General features: G+C 40.5%; 1 protein-coding gene across 7 annotated transcripts in view; it reads left to right on the top strand.

Annotated features, from left to right (window-relative positions):
* Nucleotides 1–20,865, top strand: part of NRIP1 (nuclear receptor interacting protein 1) — a 95,814-nt gene that overhangs the window by 13,009 nt on the left and 61,940 nt on the right. For 3 of the 7 annotated variants that reach the window (XM_083854784.1, XM_083854787.1, XM_083854785.1), the window contains one exon: nt 15,549–15,632. The gene's annotated coding sequence lies outside the window, so the exon portion shown is untranslated. Of the gene's footprint in view, nt 1–8,668; nt 8,805–9,032; nt 9,052–9,659; nt 9,702–15,548; nt 15,633–20,865 lie in introns of those variants that run through there. The other 4 variants (XM_083854789.1, XM_083854783.1, XM_083854788.1 and 1 more) reach the window with 3 other exon arrangements.

Below are 20,865 nucleotides of genomic sequence, written 5' to 3'. Positions count from 1 at the left end.
ATTTTAAAGCTGGGTTAGGAGTTCAAGTGGGTGTGGGTTGACGGCAAGAGCCAGCCATGAACAGCTCAGGGCTTTTCTCTGATTTTAACTGAAGAAAATTGATGCTTGTAGAGGCTTTTATGCTTACCAGGCTGTCAATATGGTAATAGCATCGTCTGAAATTGCTGGTTTGGTTGACAATATCTGTGTCTTGTCAGGATGGAAATGAAATCCAGAAGCATGCCAATGACCAGCACTGCTCACAGGCAGCTTCAGATTGCTGAATAAGAACAGGGCCAAAGTGGAACCCTACAGAGCACAAAAAATAAATGCTCTGGGAGAAGGACACAAATTACCCTTGAAATATAATGCAGGTTAATGTTGGATAAATATGATTTAAGCCAATTTAGAACTGTGCCAAACAGGAAGATAAAGCTCTTCAAGCATTCAAGAAGAACATTAAGATATAGCAAAATGAGAGTAGCTGGTGTATGAGAGCCTGTCTTTAGGAGAAGGTTACATCTCTACTGTCCTGCTGAAAATTTTAAGAAGGGGAAACCCCACCCAAAATATAGAACCCGTTTCCATACTCACTGAAGTCAAAAGCAAATCCTTGATGTCTTTTAGTGATGCTGGTTTCTGGGGGTGTAAAATAACACAGAAATTCTTGGAGGGATTTTATGCTTCGTGTTTGTGTATCAACTTATAACAAACAGAATTATTGCATGGTGTGGCACTTCTTGCTTTCTTCTGGATTCAAGGAACTGAATAATGCTTATTGCTACTCTTTTTTCATTTAAGCCCAGAAGGGACGATAAAAAGACAATTAAACCTAATAATGGGATGACAGGTTCTGCAAATCTTGATTTTTTAATCAATTTTCAAGAATTTAGGAAAAAAATGGTTGATTACTTTTTATTTTCTGGTTTATAGATTTTCTTTCTACCAGAAGCATTCTAGCAGGATCAGAAAATGTCAATGAAAATGTTCAGTGATATTTCAACTCTCAGAGAAGAGACAGGAGAAAGAAAGAATGAAAACTCAGAAGACAACAGCTGTGCAATCAGAGGAAAAATATTCTCATTTGGAGTGTCTGGGCCATACAATTTATTCCTCCCTCCAAAAAAAAAAAAAAAAGGTGGAATTTTTGGATATCAAGGTGGGAACTGGAAAAAAAGCTGATGAGTCATAGAAAACAAAATTACATGTCTTCATGCCATGATTTACACTGTGTTTTGCTCATAAATCCAAGTACAGCTTATTACTGGAATTGAAGTACATCTCTGATACTGGGAAGGAGATTTTCTATAGAGAATAGTGAGAATCATAACACAGCAAATTGTTTATACTTTTTCTTTTTTTAATAGAAAGGACATGAACAAAATCTATTTACAATTGAAGTAATAACTCTGGAAAGCACATGACACTTGTTTCAAAAATTCAAGAATGTATCTGATTTGTTGTGTCATTTGTTAGCTTTCTTTAAACATCCATACGAGCAACATTAATCAGACAGCATGAGTGGAAAATTACAAATAACTGGTACATAAAGCGGCTTGGAGAGGTGTAAAAATGTTTATGGTTTTAATTTTTTTTTGTTGTCTCAACCTGGCCAACTTAACTGCTTCATAATTATTTGTTAAATAATTGTGACTAGTGATCATCTTTTCAAGAGTTTAAATCTGCTCTAGGCAAGCCATACAGACAATTTTATTTTTTTTTAACACATTTTTTTCAAGCAACTCTTTTTGTGTGTTTCTGCTGGTATAGAAAAATGGCCAGGCCATTGAAATATTTAAGAGTTATCAGGGATGTAGAACATATTTTAGGAGCTGCCTGTAATGAGCAAAGTGAGTCCTTACCCTTACATTAAGAAAGTTAACAACACTATGATGTACCAAGGGTTTCAGTTTACATTAAAGAAGAGATTTTAGGAGAATGGAATAATTTTGAAGGGAGTTTTCCAGAAAAACATGGATCCATTTGCATTCTATGTAAGATGGCAGCATTCTGCTTAAATAAAATAACAAAACAAAGCAAAAAGTGGGCACAGCAGGTGTAGCAGTTTCACGTTCACCAATTTCTGTTTCCCAAAATTAGTGTAATGGTCTGAGTGCCCATTGGAATTGTTTACTCTTTTTCTGCTGTGAGATAGGATTAGGAGAAAAAGAAGAGCAGGGTCAAAACTTAAAAGGTATAAAAACAGGTTTATTAACAAAACTACAAGAAAGAAAAAAAATAGTAAGAATCAGAATGAAACCTTCAAAACACTTCCCCTCTCCCCTACAACTGTTCACTTTCCCACTAACAACATAAAGAGAAAAAATTCAGCATGTTAAACTTAAAATGTTATTTCCAAACCTAATAAACACGAAACAAAACTTTCAAATCATTAACAAAATGCAATTATTTTCTTTACTCAGGCTTTAACTTTAAAGTAGTTGTTTTGGCCACTGTAGTGCAGCAAAATGGATGTTGTTCAAATTAAGAATGTAACCCAGATATTCTCTGTGCTAAGTCATCAAAACCCAGAATGAATTTTCTTCTCCACAGAAAATACTTCCACACTTTTTTTTTTTTAAATCATATATCAAAAAGAAAAAAAGAGATGCAATCATTCCAAAATTAGAATTACATATATAGAAACAGGGCATGGTATCTGCTGTTTATATATGGCAGTATCCTCACGTTCCCAGTCCTTTTAAAGCAAGGGCAGTCTTGGCTAGGCAGCTCTCTAAAATATATGCAAAAAGTGGCAAGGGAAATTTCCCAGCTCTGCCAGGGGATGTAACTTATGTGAACATAAGTTTTGCTTTGTGGTTTATGGTGACTTGAGTCACCTCTATGCCTCTGACAGTTTTATGTCAGATGTAAACTGCTGGTGTGATGATCAACAGCATCAAAGCTGGATTTGTTATATACCTAACGTTTAGTGGAGCTAATGCCTCCTAATAAAACCTCAATATTTGTATGCTAATAAAAATATGCAAAGATATATAGTTGGATCAGTTATAAAAGCACAGCTAATATGATTCTGATAAACTCTTCATGTAAAATACCATCAAACAGAAACTTATCTAACTTTACAGGGTCCAGTGATTTGAGTTCTTTAAGTTTTTCAATACACGATTTAAATGGATTTTCTCATTAGGCATCTGTATGTAAACAGAAACGCTAATTAATCACTTGTGACTGAATTTGTGATGTTAGGTAGGCAAGCAACAAATTTTTTGAGAGTATTTCATCCTCAGAACAGGAACCACGTTTTCAAAAGAGTCTCCTTTTAGACACCTAGACAAAGAAGCCAGATTTCCTTCAGAATTTCTTAGTTGTACATAAGCTAATATGTGGGAAGGGAAATAGATTTAATAAAAATACATGAGATGCACAGTTTAGCTTAACACAGCAGTTTCCTGCACTTGAGTCAGAGCACTTAGTATCATTTGTACTAAAGAATATTATTGAAATTTTAATACGTAATTAAAGCATTCATGTATTTTAAAATATTTGTCCAGCACCTGTGTTATTTTGGAGGACAAACACAGGACACTTAAGCTTTGCTTTTTTAGGTACTTCCTAATGGTCCTCTCCAGAACTTTATTCATTTGCAGTATGGTATTGGCTGCCAGGTCGTGTGTATATAATTTGTACATACTGTTCATTTCATTTTAGAACATGCTGTTTCAACAACATGGCTTGTGTCATCATGAGAACCACGACAAAGGGTTACCCAGAGCTCGTGTTAGCCAGCCAGAAAAACGGGGCTGTGAAACAGAATTGTTACTGAGAGTAACTTCTGAAAGCAGACTGTGAGAGAGGGCATGATTCTTCAGTCCTCTTTCAATCTGTTACTGCTGACATGGGGAACCCCTTCATCAGAGAAAAGAGGCAAATGCAAATTCTGGAAGGAAAATTAATGTTCTGGACAGTTTCAGCTACATGCCTAAAACCTTCTCAAGCGTTATCTTTGCATGGCCATCAACCCACATGTAGGAGCAGTGCCTATATAGTGTAATACCTGCTCTACTGGTACTTTCTCATGCTACTTTATAAACAGGGACTCCAGCATGGTTTTCTGGATGTGCTTTCACACGTCACCAGGAACGTGACTCATCAGAACAATGTTCTCAGAAATATATTTTTTCGTGTTTGTGCAAGTGGGATGAAATTGCAGAAAATTCACAAGTACAGGATGCTCTCTTCTGGATAAAAATCCTGGTATTTTATTATGGTAAAATAAGTAATGTAAGGCAGTCATATCAATTTAGCACCAGCCTCTTTGACTCTTCTATTAAAGGGGTTACAGGGGCTGAAAGTAGTGTTTATTTCCTGCCAATGTACATAAGGCTTGAAGTGTTGATTCTCGTTTAGGGTCAAAAAACTGCACACCCCTAACCCAAAACCACACATGGTGAAGTAAGCCTCACCCTAGCTTGTGCCTCAGAACAGATACAGCGTGCTGAAGGCATGGCCAAAACTCACCAGATGCTGCAAGCATATGATTCCTCCATGAAAGTTTATATGGTACAGCTGTCTTTAAATGTTTCTGTAATTGAAAAGGCTCTAGCATCTGGTCCTTTGCTTATTACTTACTCTTAGAACAAATAGTCACGATCAGAAGACTACTTTTAAATAATGCAGGGGGAAAAAAAAAATTTGTGCTGATAAAGGTACATTCCTCTCAGATGACCTGCTTGGAAGTACTTGTAAAAATGGAAGTAGACGCCGTAATTAAAAAAAAAAAACCCAAGGAAAAGAAAGTGGGAAAGAGCTGCAGCAGGAAATGATATATGTATACATACAAATACCTTTATAATTTTAAATGTGGGTAGATGAAAAAGCAGTGGTGTTAAGTTTTTATAACTTTCAGCAATAGAATGCATTACTCCTCCTTTTACGTGTTACTGTGTAATTCAACTCCACCACCAACAGTTGCAGACTTGCGGTTGTCATGAGGAAAACAGGATATGCCCTACAGGATATTCCCCTACAGGAGCCCTTCCCTGGACCAGTTCTTCCTGGGGTAACACTTGTAGGGTTCCCACTGATCTCAGGTACTCCCAGATAGTACTCCTGAAGAACAGCAGACTTTTGTAGCTTACTACTTCACATTTATGGATTAACTCCGTTACTCCCTTATATGATGATCATTAATTTAAGCAAACCTCCTTTGATGTCCTTTATTGAATAAATAGGGTTCATAGTAAATTTTTTTTTTAATTTTTTTTTTTTTCTATTTCTTGGTCTGTGTGTTGTCTCCCTAAATTCTGGAACAACTACATGATTTAATCCTCTGTGAAGGCACCTTTGAAATGGTGGCTAATCTGACATATTATGTGAATTGAACTAGGCTGAGTCAAGGACAGAATTTCATTATTTGTCTATGTTAGGCTGACAAACTCTTTTAGAGGAAGATTTAGTCTGGAAATGCATTTCTGTAAAGCTAGCTTCTAGCTTCTCAACCACATCCTGAGCCTCTCATGTCATGATTGGATGCCATAAAGCAAGGCCTTAATTATTCTGATTGAAAAAGGTAGTTTCAGAGTGGCAAGCTTTTTGAGAGGCTGAGATAACCTTAAAGAAAAATCAAAATAAAAGCAACTGTAGTTCTCCCAAGCTCTCCAAATCACCTTATGTGATTTAAAAATAAGCTAGCATTAGTGTAAAAAAAGTTTGGGAATAATAACATAGCATTTGCATTTACTTTTTGATAATAATATGTGTCTTTTTACCATGTGGCACAGACCAATGTGTTTTGCTTCAGCAAGTTAAAGACAAAATTTGTTACTGAAGATGCAGCTTTGCTTATCATTTTTAAACGCAGTGTTGTAATCATCAAAATTACCGAAGAAAAGTTGTAGATATATCAACTATTTATTTAACCATTTTTAAATGGTCATACAGATTCATTTTATTCTTTAGGAATGTCAGATTCATAGTTATGCATTATTATATACTTTTTTAACTATAAAAAAGTAGTGATTTGCTGATATTAGTGGTTCACTGATTATATAATGTATGACACCAATAGCTCTCCACTAAGTACTTGCAATTCTGTAGTGCTAATATAAGCACTAAAAATATGATTTTCCCTTCCAAGACTGATGTAAAGGTAGTTTATGCTTCCCTGCCACAACTGGTCTTCCATTTAACAGCATCTTATAGTGATGAATTCCCTTTGAAAAAAAATATAACAAGTGTCCTGTTCTTTGATGTCTGTAAGAAAGTGAAGGTATAGACACCACCCACAGAGGGTAGATAGGTGCAGCCATGGATGCTCACCTTTTATGGTTGGGGTTGAGTGTATGTTTAGGTTTGGTTGAAGAATGCTCAGGAAGGACCAACAAATGCACATCAATACTTTCATACTTCCTGAGAGATAGATTTCACTGTGTGATGGAATTCTTCCTTTACTTGTACAGGGTATTTATTTAGTATATTGTTTGAATTCTCATAGTTTAGTGAACATGAACTAGTGGCACAACTCACTGTGATACAACTATTAAGTCATGGAAATAACCAACTAAATCTATATGCTTTATTATTTAACACAGTCTCAATTGATTGTATCTTCCTGAAACTTGTGTTCTCAAGCAACTATTTGTTACCTAACAACAATCATTTTAACAAATATTCCACATACAAGTTTTTTTTCTGTTGCTTGTCCAAGATTCCTCATTTTGTAGGTCTCTCATCTACGCAATACGTTCCCTAAGGTTAAGAATGAAAGACGTCTCTACTACAGACACTCTTGATTGAAATAGCAGATAAATTGCTGCAGTAATGAGAAAATTTCCTTTTCCCTAGATAACTCAGCTGCTTAGCATTGAAAAAAATTTGAGATGAAGATTCTTCGTGAAATAAAAAAAATGCAGGATAATTTCTTTACGATCAAAATTTGCTAATGAGCCTATTATGGAAATGAAGAGCAAACCCATTCTTTTAATGGAAGTACGATCAGGCTATATTACGAGACTCATGCTCTCAAGAAAAGAGACTTGTATAAACACTGTGACATGCAGTGGCTTTAGAAAATGCTGCTGCACGTCTGGAAGAAAGTGGTTAAAAACACATGATGAAGTTAACCTAAATCTTTCATTGGCTTAAAAAAATAGGTCAAGTAATACATTACTAGCTGCAGTCTAAGCCTGTACACAATCTGTACATTCCAAAGTGAAAGAGGTTTTGCTGAACATTCCTACATCTACTTTCATTCATGGTATCTCTTGGTTAAAATAGTTGGCTTTCCATAAATGTGACTCCCCCTCGCTTTCTTTAAAGTAGAATTTCCTGTACTCTTTAACCACGTTAGTCTCTGACTAAAAAGACCCTTGAACAGATCATTTATTTTACCTGCGTTTTAAAACTAAAACGCTGGCATGTGTAAATGCAGTAATTACCACGCCATTTATATGTGACTTGCAAACAAATTTGCTCCTCTTTCATCAGTCTTTGGGCTTGCAGAAGTAAAGTATCATGAAATATTCTGTAAAGCGTCAGGCAGACAGTGCGCGACACGCCGAGACGTTTGTTAAAGAGGCACACAGAAGGTGCGATGAAGGTCGCATGCACTTTGTAGATTCCTTTATACAGCCAAGTGCAGCCTGCGTACTCTCTTCTTTGGTGGCAGCAAAGTCTGAAGAACAACTTGACATTTAGTGCAATTTCTGACAGCAGAGGTTTGGGGGGATGTCGCCTGCCAAAATGGAGGGCTGACTCTTCTTGGGAAGCGCTGCCCAAATCCGGGTTGGTTTTTGTTTTTTGTTTTTGTTTTTTTTTTTTTTTTTTTTTTTCCTCCCAAACTGTATTTATTTGTCCCGTGGGCAGACAGTACGGCTTTGATCGGCTCTGCCCCCGATCATGGAAGAGCGCTTCTTTCCCCGCCTGCCCTCCTTCCCCCGCGGCACAGGGAGCGCCTGGCAGAGCCGGCAGGGATCTCCCCGCTCCCGGTGGCCTGGGACCGAGGATAAGGAGACGTGCCAGGAGCCGGCAGGGATGCTCCTCACTCCCGGTGGCCTGGGAGGCTGGGACCGAGGATAAGGAGCCGGCAGGGCCGCGGCCGGGGGCGGGCGGGGGCAGCGCCACCCGGGAGCAGCCGCAGGTGCCCGGGCCGCTGCCCTCCCGTGCCGCCGACCGCTGCTCGGAGCATCCCGGCTTTTCCTCCTCCAAAATAGCAGTGGTGATTAATAATAATAATAATAATAATAATGACGTAGTATTGAAGTTTCTAGCGCGTGTTTTTTTTGGTTTTTTTTTTTTTTTTTCCGGAGGAAAGGTTGAAAACATAAGCTCTAAACCGACAAGTACTGCTAACACTAGAAGTGCCCTTCCCCGCCAATTATTCCAAAGCAGCCGAAGGGGGAAAGGAAAAAGAAAAAAACACAAAAACAACAACAACAAAAAAGTGTTATTTTTAATCCACTGCCGTTTTCATTAGATACGGGTCCTCCGGTGCTGTCGCTCGTAAGTTTGTTTCCCGGGGGCTCTCCGACTTGAGTCAGACGAATTGGGGAGGGCAGGAGGCGATGGATGGATGGATCCGCCTGCCCTGCCCTCTCCACGCCGGGCGGGGCGGGGCGGGGCGCATCCCCGAACGCCCGCATCCCGCCCTGCCTCCTGCCGGGAGGCCACCAAAGGGTTAAGAAACTTGGCTGGAGAGATGAATGGCACGGCGCGGGGAGGGGCCGGGCTGTGCCGCGGCGGGCGAGGTGGAAGGCGGAGAGGGAGGATCGCGGCTGCGGGTTAGGCTTTGAAAGTCAGCCTCGCAGGCATTGCAGCAGAGCCCCGAGCCGCGGGGAGCAGCGCAGCGGAGCTCGGCTCGTCCTGTATGTGCCGCGGGGGATGCGCGGGGCGGGGGGGGCGCGCGGACTCGGGCGTGGCGGGAGGCGGCGCGTCCTGCCCTGTCCAGCCCCGTCCTGTCCTCCGCCCGCGGGGACCCCTCCGCTCGCCTCGGCTCCGGCAGCCGCCGCTTCCCCGGAGCTCGGCGTCGGGACCGGCCGCGGCACCGGGGCGGCCGGAGCGGCTCCGGGGGCCTCGGGCAGCCCGCCCGGGAAGAGCCGCGGCGGCTGCGGGGTGAGTGCGGCGCTGTTCCGCCGGGGAAATGGCCGAGCGGGGCGGGCCGGGGCCGCGCTGCCGGGCGGCGGCACCGGGGAACAATGCCGGGGGTGAGCTCGGCGAGTCGGCGATCTCCCCGCGGCTCCCCCGGCGCGGGCGGAAAGTTTGCCCGGCCGCGGTGGCTTCGGGGGAGCCGCCGGAACGGAAAAGTTACTAGTCCGTCCCCCCCAGGATCCGCGAGTGTTCCGCCGAGCGCCGGCCTCACGCCCGGGCCCCCCCCCTTTTCGCAGGGACCCCGCGCTGCCCCTCCCGGTGCGAGCGATCCCCGCGGCCGCTCTCTCGGTGCGCAGCGGCTGCGGCGGCGCCGGGGCCCGGCCTCGCTCCCGGGGCTGCGGGCAAGGCCACGCCGCCCCCGCCGCCTCCTCCCGGCCCTGGCGCTGCCCGCCCGCCGCCACCTGCGGGCCCTCGGCCAGCCCGGGGCTGCCGCCGCCGTCCCCGCTCGGCCGCGGCTCGGGCTCGGCTCCCTGCGCCCCCCAAAGATGCCTTCTCATCGCTTCGGGCTCCTCAGGGACGTCGCTGTTTCCCTTCTAGACTAAAGGTTACTTTTCCAGACGCGGTGTTTGGTTGTGGGTTTTTTCTTATGTGTGTGTCCGCGAAGCCCTCTAAAGGTGAATTTTAAAATTTTTTCTCTTCCCCCCCCAATTCCACCCTCCGTTTCTCCCTACGGAACACCTTGTTTGAGGCCCTTCTTTTTCAGTGTCAGCGGGTGATTAAGTTGGAAGGTTGTGAAACCTAAGGAAACGTAGTGCGGGCAAAACGGGGGGGGCAGCGTTGTAGCGAGCAGCTAGCCTTGTGTCTGTGCTGTAGCCTTCTTCTTCTGTCCTGTGTATCCCGGTGATTTACTGAGCTTTGAATTTAAAGAAGGATTCAGATAAAATGCTTGACACGTGTTGAAAGTGTCGGAAAAAAAACCCAGTGGGATTTCTGGCTTGGGATTATGTTGTTGTTAAGAAGGCTGAAGTGGAAGTTGTCCTTTTTTGCCTCATCTCTCTGGAATCTGGAGACTGTATTATTCCTTGTTTTATTTTGAGGGGACCTGCTGCGGTGTCAGACAGCTCACAGGCTGATTAGAATTTAACTGAGTCATGGCACTATAAATGTTCGGAGATATCGTAAAGCTTTATTTAACAAAGAGTGCGAATCCAGTCTGCAAAGAGCTGTGGGGGGGAAGCAGTCACTTGTGGAAAGGGGGATGGTGTATTCCTGAGTGGGTAGGAAACATTTTCTTTAATACACAAATGCAATTTACTGCTTCTAGGGCTGACTGAATACCTGAGAGAGTGACATATTAAGATGCCAGATGACAAAAGCACTCTGAGCTGAGGATATCTTGTGGTTGGGATCAGATTTAATGGCATCTGAGTAATTCTACTCTATGGGCATTAGTAGCTAACATCTTGGAAGGCAAAAGTTCTCGTCGAGAATAGTGTTGAGGCAGCTTTGGGGTTTTTGCTGTCTGAGGCAGCAACTGCTTTCCCAAACTTGTGGTCGAGAAGTTTGACTTGTTGTTCTGTCAGTGGTCTCCTGAGATAGAGTTGACGTGGACTCCAGAGGAAGAACAGCAAGTTAGTCATGAGTGAAATGCTTGTGTGAGGGTATTTGTGTTCTGTGAGTGCGATGGGAGAGGTAAGGAGCAGTGCCTGCACCTTTTGGGCAGGGGTGAAATCTGACCTGCTGCTAGACTGGCCTGTGGTTCTGGGTTATCTAATGAGTGAGAGCTGTCAGTGGCTTTCAGGTTTTTGTAGGCCGTGCATGCACAGAATACAACATGCAGTCAAATAATGCTGGATTGAGGTTTTTGGGGGTTTTTTTTCCTTTTAGTCTTTTGGCAGAAGATTGCAGATAAAAACATGTGCTTTTTCTCTGATCCCCATATTTGTTTCTTTTTCTGAAGTGAAAGATGTGCTAATCCAAATTTATTATAGTCATAAAAACTATGTTGATAAAGAAGTAAAAGTAAATAATGTTTTTATATTGTAAACTTTAAAGGGTGATCTAATCACTGGCTGTATCACCTGCAGTGTTTGATAGTTGTGTTTGGGGTAAATCTGTTCTGTAAAAGGCATCAAGAAAAATTTTAAGTGATTCAGTAAAGGTTGTAGAACTCAACCATGAATTAACTTTATGGTGCTCAGATTTGCCTGTAGTTTTGCTTATTGTGGAATTTGCTTAAAAGAATTGACAGTGTCTTGCTTGTTTAAAGCTTATTTTGTCTCTTCAGAGCTAACTTTATTTTTCAGGCTTTGAACATCAGCAAAAAGTTTATATAACGCCAGCTTTATTATCATTAGCAGTGAGAGCACTGTTAATTTTACCAGTGACAGTGCAGGACGTGACTATAATAAAAGATAAACCCTGTTTTGTGTTGTGCCAAGCACATGTGCAAACTTGCCCAAGGCAAAGCCAGGGAATTGCATTTCCCCCAGTCAGCCGTCCTGCTCTAGGGCTGTGCTGGACACCTCCTGGCAAGAGCTATCAGAGAACACAGTAAGACCATAAAGTTTTTGTGAATTATCATTTTAGAATAGCTCTTCAGAGCTTGCCTGTGTCTCAAACCCCAAAAGTCTTGTGGTTCTGTTTCTTTTTTCTGTATGTGAATGTGCAGGGAGTGGAGGGGATCCAGAAGAGAGTGTGGGGTTTCCAGCTGGGTCACTGGTTTGGGGGCACAACCCCCTTTTCCAGGGAGGGCTTTGGTGGCCGCCCCCCCGTGCATGGGGTCCGCAGGCCGGGCAGGGCTCATCTCCCAAGTGCTGAGTGATGGGTTGGGTGATGAGCAGGAGGCAGGGTTAATAGGATAGCTGTCCTATGGATTAAAAAGGATAAATACCCTTTTGGGACAAGAAGTGGAAATTTTGGAGTATAAACCATTGCTGCTCAGGGAGGCAGGCAGAGACAAACAAGCAGAAAGGTATGTAGGTAGGGAATGAGGCCTGAACAAGGGGGAAAGGTGTGAATATGCATAAATGTACAAAAAAAATAGAAAGCATAAATTTGACAGTCTGTCTAAACACTCTTGAACTAAATACAGAAAGGTTAATGGTAACAGCATTTGTGGTTTGCTCTTTCTTCCTGCCACCAGGCCAAAACGATAAGAACAGTAACTGAGAGCTGTGCTGGCCTGCCTGCAGCAAAGAGGGGGAGAGCTGGGGGAAAGTGTTTAACAGGGCTGTGGCATTGCTTTTGGACTTTTTGGTGTTAGGGATTCACTAGTTGCCTTGGAAAACACTGAATTAGAAAACAGCATAGCAGGGTTGGCAGCCAGTACTTCTAGGTGAACGTCTGAAGACTCGCATGTTTCCCAGTGGGAAGATACTCCTTGGGAAAAGTGGGCAGAGGGACTCTTGGTGAAGATGAATGCCTGCGCTTTAGGGTTTCTGGATTATTTATTTCAAATACTTCGAAATGCTAGCAAGACCTATTTAGCACTTGAAAGAATTAATTTGATAATTTATTTGGCTGTCTGTTGCAGGTCACTTGGCTTGATGGTTGAAGAAGGAGAATAGAAACTAAAACTCATGTAAATAAGTATTCATGTGTAGAAAGGGGAAGAAGCAGTTGCTAGACATATTAGCTTGGGTCAAAACCCTCCTGGCATAGTCTTCTCATACTTAAATTGTTATTGGAGCTCATTGCTCTTGTTTAATTGCCTGTCTTGAGTGAAATTTTGTTTTCATACCACTTATTTCTAAATACCATTGCCTTCAGCAGAGGAAAACCAATTTTGCTTGTAGACAAAAGCAGAAGCTACAGATCTTCTGTTTTAGTCACTGGTTTCTAAGACCAGGAAAGATACTTGATGTTGGGAAAGACTTCTGCGGGGATGATCCTCCTCTTCCACAAAAAAGGAAATTGTGAGGCTGTTGTTGTGAAGAGATCAGGTGCTAGATGTAAAATGTTTCATCCAGTCTTGGATGAAACTATTACTTGAAAACAAATAAAAGAGCATTTAATTTGCCCCAAAAATTAGTCCATGAAGTTCTGTGTTGAAATGTATCCAAGCAGTAAGTCTTGCTCACAGGTGAACAGTGGTTTTTTTTGTTCTCAGTCATCCTAAAGTTGGTATTGTTGTTTTGGTTTTTTTTCATAGCAAACTTAAAGATTCATAGCTATCTGCTTTCTGCTGCTTCTCTGTGCCCTGTACCACTGGGAAAAGAGAGAAGGAAGGAGAACTGAAAAGGCCTTTTCAGTGGTGTCAAAAGCAGGGCTTGCCTCAAATGTAGAGAGAAATGGTGGTTCTTGTCCCAGGAGATGGCCTTGGTGGTGGTGTATGTGTTACCACCTTTCCTGCATTTGGTAGTCCATAAAGGAACACAAATCAACATTCCAAAAAACTATAAGATGTGTAAAGCAAGTGGTTCAGATGCGAAGTGCTGGGGAATAAAATACTATTCTAGAAAAGTTACTATTTTTCTACCTCATTTTTTAAAACATATTGAAGGAATATGGAATTTTTTCCAGAAATAACAAATTATGTTGGTGTCTTTTCAGTGAACTCTCATAAACCTTTTGTAGTCACTTGGAACAATACAGAAAAGATTGTTGAATGCTGGCCTAAAGGAAATGCCATCTGTACATTGAACCTTGATGGCAATACTGTATGGAGTGGGGTTTTGTGTCTTGTTTTGTGTTTTTCCCTACTATGTAGCAGTCTCTCTTCTCTTGGAAGTAGGAATGACTACATTCACCCACTTGTCAGTGGTGAAAAACATTTTGTCTATATCTGTAGTATAGAGCAGTAATACTGGAATTAACTGTTTTTCTCAAATGCAGGTGGCTTGAAAAGATTATTTTTTTTTTAATAGCGCTGCCTACTGCTGTTTGGGACTTCTTGTCCTGTTTTTCATTGTCCACAAAAGATTCTGCATTCAGCTTGTTTACCTTTTCAGTAAAATGGAGTTGAAAAGGCTTTGAACTATGTTTATTAGAACCTTTGTCACTGTACCAGTCATTTCTCTGTTAATTTTTATTGTGATGGTAGATCTTTTTTTTTTTCCCCAAATTGAATACAAATTTTGAGGATTGCACCCCTTCTGTGGTACAATGTAGCTTTCCATTTTGTGATGCACATGAAGAAGGATTTAAAATAGCTTCTGCATGTAGTATTCCAGGGTATTTACTTATTTTTCAGCTTAATTAGCTCTATTGTTGGGCATCTTTTGTTGGGTCTTGGTGCTGGCAGTAGTCCAGTGTGCTGCTGCTATTTCATGTACCTGAAAGCTTTGAATAGGTGTTTTTTTGGATGATGACCCATTGATCAACACCTGTATCTTTTTTTCCCAGTTAGCAAGCACATTGCAGGGGTCAGAGTTAGATGTTTTATCTAATCTGGTTTGGACCCAAGTGGTTTCGTGGAGGGAGAAATGCTCAGGTGTGCCCCCAGCACACACACTTCCCACTCTTCCCCCTCCATCCTCTACCCACCTGTGGGGTCCTCAGTGCTAGAGGAATTCTGTTTTTAAAAAGCTTTTGTATGGATGTGTTGTTTTTTTTTTTTTTTTTTTTTTTTTTTTTTTTTTTTTTTTTTTTTTTTTTGTTGTGAGAACAGAGGCCAAAGGTGTTGAAATAAGGAGAGGAACTCTCTCATTGCCAAGCAGAAGGAGGGAGGGGAAAGTTCAGCTAAGTGGTGGAGCAAGTATATTCCTTTTCATTTTTAAAGTGTATTTTATTGTATTTAAAATTGACTCTGAAGCTTGGTGCTTGAGTGGTAGGTAACTTGAAGACCTTAAATAATGAGGCTTGTCACAGCCGCAAGGCTGAAATAGTAGAAATAAGAATGATCTGGGCTAGCTGTAATTAGCAAAATCCCACTTAAGAATAATAGACAAATGCTGAGAAGTTTCAACGTTGTGATTGTAAAATAGATAATATTTTCTAACTAAAGTAAAATAGTGTTATATACTATCCTTAAATCTCTCAAAAGCAAATATTACAATTTCTATTGGTTTATTTTTTATCAAACTAATTTTCTTGTGTTTAGTGTTACACTTTTCTGTTATACTCCTGTCTTTTCCTTATGCATATGGAAATTAATAGAGGCTCTTAAAAAACTGATTTTGATGTTCATGGGTGCAAGTTTGAGTTATTAAGCAGTAACCACTACATAGGAAGGAGGGCTTTCATGTCACAGCTGTTCTTAGAATGAAAGGAGGGAAAAGAAGACTCTGGCTTTGACTTGAATGTGGATTTTGTTCTTGCAGAATGTCCCTTAGTACAAGTTTAGACAACATGAGTTGTTTCTGCTCGTTCTACTCATGGTTCTGTCTGGAAGGTTTTTGATTTTTGAAGTTTGGAACTACATTTTTCTTCTGATATAAAAATGTTTCTTGCAGTTTGTACTAACCAAAATAAAGCAAAGCTTTCTGTTACACCAACAGTAAGAAAGTAGATCAAGGCATATTAGGTAGGAAAGAATGATATGCAGAATTTCATAGGGGGATTTCTGCTGTTCTTTTCAGATCAAGCATGAAATTTTGAGGAAGAAAATTAATGCATCCTTGGACTCCTGAAGGAAGAGCTTTCCTAATGGAACCACATTCAAGGTAAATAATTTGTTTGGGTTGTTTACCTTGTCTCTTTGGTTTGGGGTTTGTTCTTTGTCTTGCCAAAGCTGTCAGACAACTGTGTGCCATGTATAGTTTTAGGATTATAATACGTTTTGAAGTGATAAATATTCAAGCTAATCCTCTTTTTTTACTGTGAGAGTTGGGGTATTTTTACTATGTGTGCTGATTAAAGAAAAATAAGTGTTTTTGTTACTTCTGTACTTTTTGTGCGTAATTTGCTTTTAAGTTCTGAAGATTTAGTCCACTTGTTTGGGAGGTAGCTAAATAGTGAAGAACTTGATTTATGTGTAATTTCAGAGTGAAAGAGGAGATTAAATAACACTTTCTATGTTACCATCTCACTTATTTTTTAAAATAAAACAGATCCAAATTGAGCTTGTGTGGCAAGGGACCGTCACAGTAAAATCATTATTAGATATTACCTTGCAATGGCTTGTAGACATTTAGCATTGCTGTCGTTTTGTTCGGATCTGCTCCCTTGGTTCCCATTTCCTAAATCCTATTTTTCTGTGATACCAGGGAATAATTCCCCAAGTGTTGTCCAGTGATTGTTTGTGTACATGCTCTTTGGTTTGTGAGTCATTTTATTCACTTGAGTAGCCCCGCTGTCCTCGGTGGGCCTGTGTGCATGCCTAAGAACTTGAGAATGCTGATTAGCATAAAGAATACAATTTGGGCATGTAATGGTCGACAAGCAGTTGTTGTTTTGTTTCTGGTTTCTCTTAGGACTCATTTGCATTGCCTCCAGTGGCAACTTCTGTGAGCATTAGTAGAGAAGGTCTAGAAGCTGGAGGCAGTCATACCAAATCCCAGCCTGCAGAACTTCTCATATCCATTGTAATGGCACAGATTGCAGATGCAAGGCTACATTTTTCTCTTTTTTATTTTAAATAAATCCATGCATTGCTTGACTTTACTCAAATACAACATTGGTCTGTGTAGTGCTATTTGAGCATCTCCAACACAATAGAATATCGCCAAGTGAAATCATTAGAAGATATATGCACTTTTTAAATTGTAGGGATTTGGATTTAACCAGAATCAGTGCTTTGGAAATAACCAAATTGATACTAGAGATCCATTTTTTCCCCAAAATGTTTTTTCTATTTGACTTTTCAAAAAAAGGAGGTGAATGTTGCTGTAGTGCATCTTATAGTTGGCTGAGCAGTTGTATTTACAGAAAAGTTAATGGTATTACTTGCTGGTCTCAAAATCAGTAAGACAAGCACTTTGGAATTAAAGCATAATTAATTAGCAATTTAAAACTGGAGAATTGTTGTGATCAGCAGCAGATGGTCTCTTATACAGCTTTAATAGAACTTAGTAGACAGTGGCTTTTGTGGCAACAAGCCTTTTGAAATCTTTCACATCCTCAAAAACAGTTAAAGCAATTCAAAGCTTTGGTTCAAGATTTTTTCCTCTTCTTTTAAAAGGAGTTCTATTTAGTCAGAGTTACAGAAGCATAAGCTGTAAAGAAGGATATTGTACCAAGTTCAGCTAGTCAGGTGGTTAAGCTAAAGGTTTGAGAACATGTTTATTGGTATACATGGCTGGTAACCCCCACACAGTTTATATTCTGGTTTTTTTTTTTTTTTTTTGTTTCTAACCTGTATTCTAAAGCAGTTATGGGCAGTCATCCTTGTTTTTTTAGAGTGGGGGTCAGGCTTGTTTACTAGTTATGAGCACTAATTGTGGAATACCTCTGTTGGTATACCAAGCCTGCTTGCATACATAAATAGCTTTATTGTGGAGAGCGGTAGTGTCTTGATCAGGGGCTTGTTATTGTCACTGGAGTTGGAGTTCTTGTTCAAGTCAGAGTTCTGGACCCTTAAGGGAGACTTCCCCCAACAGAGTACTGTTTTAGGAACATATCTGCTGGTCTTGCTGGTGCTGTGTAACCTTTGTAAATTAAGGGATGGAGGAGCAGAAGGCAGCCATGCTTTAGTTGAGCTTGCATGAAAGGAAAAGTATGTAGCTAGAATGAATAAATTATGTCTTTGTTTGAGTCTGTGTGGGTCTGAGAAACTTCAAAGGATGCAACTCACCTGGAGATGCACATGAGAATTACAGGCTAATAGTAAGTGTAACTATCTTTTCAAAAGAACAAGATGGTGACTCAGTGTGAAGAGGGTTGGCAGAGGCAGCCTTTAATTGAGGAGAAATTGGTCACTGTAAACCAGTTATGTCTTATTTTTAATGATGGGTTTCGGAGAACAGCAAATGAGTGCAGTATGATCTTGGCTGATAGCATGTGCTTTTCTTGTTGGATAAAAACCCAAAAGCCTGAGGATATGAAGTTACTAGCAGAAGTTTCACTTTTTTTTTTTTTCCTCACTCTCCTCTTTCCTCTGAAGAGGAAAAAGTAGGCTATGCCACTGGAAGAAACTCCACTTTTTTTTTTTGTTGCTAAACTGATTAGTGTTTGGGCATATTTTGTCTTTGGGGACTAACACAGGGGTTGGTAACTTGCAGGGTAGAGAAGCATCCCTCACTCTTTCTGTAGCTTGGCATTTAATATTAAAAGCAAACTTTTAGGTTTAACATATCTGAACTTGTACTAGATAGGGTTAATAGGCTAGAACAAAAGGTCAAAGCATAAGGCATTAGGCTTAATTAAGGGAGAGCAAGAGTGGCGGGAGTATGTGACAGTTAAATGGGTTTCCCACAGACTAATGTCTGTTACAGTGCAACCATGCCTCAACTTAAGTGGGTTATTTTGTGCAAAGGGCAGACGTGATTAGCAGTTTGACATGCCAAACGTTTCTGGCCAATCCCATCTGTTTTGGAGGTTAAAAAGCATACCTTTATGAGCTGATAGATTGATTTGTGTGCCCGTCTGGTAAAGATTAGGAGTCCAAGGCCGATGCTGTAAATGCCAGTTATAGAATATTGTGCTTTCTTAGCTGCTCTTTGTTTAAATTGTGGTGCAACGGGGCCAGCAGCCCTAGAAGTGACTGCACGGCAGGGCTGCAATGGTGAGTGTTGGGAACCCAGAAGCACTCTGGGGGGAACATTTCCTCCTTCCTCAAGGGGTTTGTTTTGAATGTGAGCCTGTAGGCTTTGGGCATTCTGCAGGGCTTTGCTTGGAAGGGGGATCTGGCTTAGCTCACGCCTCTTCCTGACTGCAGCCGCTGCTCGTGTGCTGTCCACAGGTTACCTGTCCCAGCATGAGCACTTCTCCACTTCCAGGCACAGTTGGCTGCAGGACAGTTTTGAGACTTGAAAGGTTTCAGCATCTGTCTGAACTCATTATGCTGTCTGTATCTTTTCTGCTCTGCTGTTGAACTGGGATGATGCATGCGTATTCTGTTGTTTTTCCTTTGTAGCTCTTACTTTCAGGATAGTTTTTCTGATTGTGTCATGAGGTTGCCTTAGAAGCCTAAAATAAAATAGGTAGCACAATAAGTCTTGACTGTGTTTCTCGTCATCTTTATGACTTTGTAAAGTCAAAGTTACATTACTATTAATATAAGACTATTAATAAATCATTGATGCAATAAAACTGTTTTTGATAATGTTCAAGGTTCATACACAGTTGAAGGTGATTATCCTATTTTAAAATCAAGTAGAGGTCAGACTGTATTGTAAGATATTTGACTGTGGCCCAAATGGTATGTGATAGCTTCAAGTCAAATGACAGTCTCCCTCACTTTAAATATGTATATGATTTAGAAATAAATTGTTAACTTAAATTGCATTTTGTGTAACATGCTGATTAACTTCTGGTGCATTTTGTGAAAAGCAGGGAGATACATGCATTCACCTAAAAGTCATGCATAAAGCTCTCATTTTTTTAGGCACTGTTTAAGTTTCTGCTGTTCTGTCTCTTTTCCATTCAAGCAGTGACACTTGTAGCTAAATATAACTGAGACATATTAGAGACAAATTAGCATTTGGCACCTTGCATTTAGCATTTCTACATTAACTTTTAGAATTAGTCACCTGCCTAAAGTTTCATGGTTTTCTCCTTGCAAACGTGATTATCTTTCCCTTCTCCATTTAAAAGAAAATGAAATTGGATGATAGCAATGATTTGCTCTTCATACTGTAAAGATTCTGTGTACCTGAGCTGTATTTTTTCTGTGGCAGCTGTGACCTACTACTGAAGAGATTTCTTAATTTGCCAGTAACTTGTCTTCACTTCAGGAAGCTCTGTAAAAGCCACCCTAGTTTTCTTTTCTTCTTGTGAAAGTCTCTCCTTTTACCTGTGTTTGAAATGCCTAGAAATATTTTCAGTGTCCTTTAGGATGAGCAAGGCAACATCATTATCTTGCAGTTTATTTAGTAACATGCAGCTGAAATGGGCATATGCAACATCATGTTCTCTATGGAATAATATCTATTTAAATGATTTGGATCTAATACATATTTACATGAAAAAATGTCTTGCCCTTCTCTGTGGGGAGAGAAGGTGAACAAGCATAAATTTTATAATACTCATTGCTTCTCTTGCACTAAATCATACTTAAATTGCAGAAGGTTGTTGGCTTGCGAGTTGTATAAAAAGTGCTTGGCTAGTAAAGTAGGGTGCAGGGAGATTTATCTAATTTAATACTAAGAAAATGTTGTCAGCTGCAGTGTATTGATATGGGACTGCCTAAATCCAAAAGCTGTACTTCAGATGTTTGTATATGTATATTTGTAATAATTTCATGGTTATAATACACAAAATGTAATCCTGAGATGATCCATCAGTGCAGTGTGCATGTGTGCTCCATTTTGGCTAATTTGATTGCTATTGATCACAGCTGAGCCATTATCTAATATCTTGGGAATGGATGGACTGTGTCCACTTTTCTGCTGTTTCAGGGCATGTCATACTTTATGAAGTCTCTTGCAACAGTCATTGTTAAAAGTTTCTTGTAATTGCTGTTGGAGCATTATTAGCATTTCCCGCTCTAAGTGTAGCATTCTAAAAGTTGTAAATTTGTCAGTTTAGCATTCCCAAGTATAAAGGCACTATACCAAATATTTGTTAGTTCTTAGTGGTATGGATGTATTTTTTTAAAAGTATATTTCATGTTGTGGCTGTCATTTGGAATATTATAAAACATTTGCTTAAGGTATTCATACAGTTTGGTTGCCCATTAGGCATTAAAAACAATTCTAAAGTGTCCTTTCAACTTTGAATATTAAGAAAAAAAAAACCACAAAAAAACCCCCCCAAAAAAACCCCACAAAAACGAGGGATGGACTTGGTCTTTGGTGT

This window comes from Zosterops lateralis, assembly GCF_965231275.1.
Source record: "Zosterops lateralis genome assembly, chromosome: 2".
NCBI lineage: Eukaryota > Metazoa > Chordata > Aves > Passeriformes > Zosteropidae > Zosterops > Zosterops lateralis.
The sequence above is the reverse complement of the archived record's forward strand: the minus strand, read 5'-3'. Positions and strand labels throughout refer to the sequence as shown.